General features: G+C 39.6%; 1 pseudogene; it reads right to left on the bottom strand.

Annotated features, from left to right (window-relative positions):
• Nucleotides 1–2,629: 2,629 nt before the first annotated feature.
• On the bottom strand, nucleotides 2,630–2,802 carry LOC123844294 (DNA-directed RNA polymerases I, II, and III subunit RPABC4-like; annotated as a pseudogene).
• Nucleotides 2,803–3,483: the final 681 nt, after the last annotated feature.

The raw sequence follows: 3,483 nt of genomic DNA on the forward strand, positions 1-3,483 counted from the left end.
CCTGCCGAGTAGGGAGCCCGATGCGGGACTCGATCCCGGGACTCCAGGATCATGACCCGAGCCGAAGGCAGTCGCTTAACCAACTGAGCCACCCAGGCGCCCGTATCTGAGATTCAAATTTAACTGGGTATTCTATATTTTATCTGGCAGCCCTCCCTATTTGGAGAGCTATGTTTGAAGCTTCCTGAAACTCTGATTTGGTCATTTTTTTTTATAACCATAGCCCTAACCATGTCCCACCATGGGATTATTTTCTTCCATTTTTTCCAAAAACCATTATTTATTCCCACTGTAGTTCAGGACTCAGACACAGAGGTCACTGTGATGAGTGGGAGTGAACAGTGAAGTTACTGAATGGGAAGTCCAGGTTCAAGTGTGTGCAGTTGGCTTGCACCTGTAAGCAATGTGGTTTTACTGAAACTTCCAGGGAAGGCAGTCAGTGGCTGGAGCCAGGTAGAGTAGGACCAGGATCAGGGGTAGATTTGGAAATGGAGAGAGACAACTGTGGGCCATGTAGACAAGGCAGGGAAACTTCTTGAAGGCAGGACTTGTGCTGTATTCAGTTTGCATTGCCACATAGCTTACACAGTTCTTGAACTGTAGCAACTATTCAAATATTTGGTGGATTAAATTGCCTCTTCCAAGTGACTATCTTCTGATTTTTCTCCTTCTGTATAATCCAGTGGGAAATGAAATACTTGGCTAATTTATTTCTTAGCTGGCTCCTGCACATATGTGCTTCCCTTATTTAAGTTTGTAAATGGCCCCATGGCGTTCAGCAAAAGAATCAGTATGAGCAAGAATGGACTGGTAGATTTCATAGCTAGCTGAGCTAGGCAGAGAATACTTTTAACATCAGGGCTGAATGTGAGGGTGTATGTGTGCATGTAAAGAGACAAAGAGAGTGTGAGCACCATGCTAAAGATAGATCGCTGTGTTGGCATTTTACAATATAAAACTTCCATTAGAACCTTCGAAGTACAGATTAATTACAAAATGAGCCAAAGTCAATTCTGAAGGTGAGAAATGACCCAGTGTTCGAGACAAGTTATAGCAGGTTGTTGAGCGTTTGCTCTGGCTTGAGCAGAGACGTCCATAAATACCACTGAGAGATGATTCTACTCAACAACACTCTTGGTTTTCCTCCTACTGCACTTTTTGGTGACTGATTTGCAGCCTCCTGGAATGTTGCCAGCCACCTCCAGGGGTGTTAAGAAATATCCAAAACAAAATTAAAATAATTCACTTTAATTTAAAATGCAATTATATATATATAAAACACTTTTAGGAGCAGTGGGATTGGGTGTTAGAAAACCAGACCAAGCAATGGAGTAGCAATTACAAAGTTGGGAAGAGAAAAAAAAAAAAACCACAAAACATGCTAACAACTTAACTTGCTAATGGATTGGACACTGCTTGGGGAAGAGCTAGAAACCAGGAATAAAACCAACCTCTCCATTTAGTTTTAATCAAACTCCTGGGAACTCATCCCTATTCTTGTTTGAAATGCCATCTGCAGAGTAACTTGTTATCTGATTTGGATTATTTGCTTGTGATTCACTCATTCATTCTTCCTTTGTGTGCTCTTGCTAAAACACCAGGCTTAATAACACATAGGATGAGTTTGAATGGGTTCTTCTAACATCCCTATATTGCCATTCCATCTGCAAACACTGTCCTCCCCTACAATGGAAGCTGGGAAAGGGGTGCAGCATCAGAGTGGAATTTAGTGAGTTCATCAAATGGTGACCATTGAGAGCCCAAATGTGCTCGGTGCTACACATCCCTTTGGGACGATAAGGATGGTAATGGCTTTGAGAATGAAATAATATGTTCTGACTTGAAGGACAAATTAGGGTAAAGCAAGGGGAAAAGAGAGGATGAAATGTTCTCTCCTTTTACAGACTAAATTTAATTGTAGTTAATAGCAGCTGACTTTCCCCATGCCTTTGCTGTGGGAAGAGAGACCTTCCACCAGAATAGGGGCCAGGGTTACTGAAGATTTTAGGTAATCTGGTTTTTGAGCATCAGGTAACTGAACTTCTTTATTTTTATTTAAATTTTTTTTAATTGAGCAAAAGCGTTTCCTTTATATAAACTATTAATAGATGCTAAATACAAGATGGATTTTAAAATGAAATCATGGGTGCGTAGTTGTAATCATAAAGATAAGCACACAAATCAGAAGCTGTACAATAGGGGTGCCTGGGTGGCTCAGTCCGTTAAGTGTCCGACTCTTGATTTCCACCCAGGTCATGATCTTGGGGTCGGGAGATCAAGCCCTGCATCAGGCTGCAGGCTCATCATGGAATCTGCTTGAGGTTCTCTCTCTCCTGCTGCCCCTCCCCTCTCTCCCTAAAATAAATAAATAAAATCTTTAAAAAAAAAGCTATACAATATTGGGCGCCTGGGTGGCTCAGTCAGTTAAGGGTCTGCCTTCTGCTCCAGGTCCTGGGATAGAGCCCTGCGTCTGGCTCCCTGCTCAGCGGGGGTCTGTTTCTCCCTCTCCCTCTGTTCTCTCTCTCTCTCTCTCCCAAGTAAATAAATAAAATCTTTATTTTTTTTAAAGCTATACAACATTAACAGCAAATCCAAATACAAGCTAAGATAATCCTCTGAATTCTGTGTTTCATCGAGCATCAAAAACCACCGATCTTTTAGTCCTTAAAAGTACATAATTCTGCATCCACATCTCTGCATGGAATTGGATCCCTGGATTTTATTTCATTTCTCGTGTGACATTCTCTGCACCTGTATCATTGGCTGTTGCTTTGGGGGTTGAACATCCTTCCAGGTGTCCATTGATAGTCTCTCCAAATCCCCACCAGCTAATTCCCTACCCATGTAGCCCAGAGAAACTTCTCACTCTGGGCTTCTAAACAGATTCTGACTCTCGCTCTCTAAGACTTTTTTTAGATATTAAAATTCATGCTTTCTCTATACCAGAAAAAAGGGAAAAAAATTTTGGCATGCATAACTAATGAGGTAACTAGTACTACTAAGCTGCTTTAGAAGATTAAACCATCAGTAATTATGAAAGTAAGTATAAATTAAAGGACAGTGTTTAGATTTCAGTGTAGTATTTTATATCCAGTATTCAGTATTGTTCTTTTTATCCAGTATTGTATTTTATCTAGAGCCATTACTGAACACCTATATTTGAAAGTCAGAGTAGAGTCATAGAAGGACCATGGCTTTTTATCAGATATAGACAAACAAGAAGAAAAACTATGGCATCAATAAGTGCTAAAAACTATGGCACTAAGAGTAGATGTGTACATATTTATTTTAAATTCTTTTATTTAAATAACTCAGTAAAGATATTTTTAAAATGTGGTTCAAGTCTGAAGAATGATACAACATACATGTATCCACAATTCATGTACGTATACTTTCATAATCCTACTATAAAAATGATATAGTGAGGTTAAGAAAACTAAGTTTAAAAAAAATCAGAAGCAAGTAGAAATGAGAGATAATTCA

Source organism: Mirounga angustirostris, unplaced genomic scaffold (assembly GCF_029215605.1).
Source record: "Mirounga angustirostris isolate CCGP_5_RB_7025 unplaced genomic scaffold, mMirAng1.0.hap1 SCAF_11, whole genome shotgun sequence".
NCBI classification, from domain to species: domain Eukaryota; kingdom Metazoa; phylum Chordata; class Mammalia; order Carnivora; family Phocidae; genus Mirounga; species Mirounga angustirostris.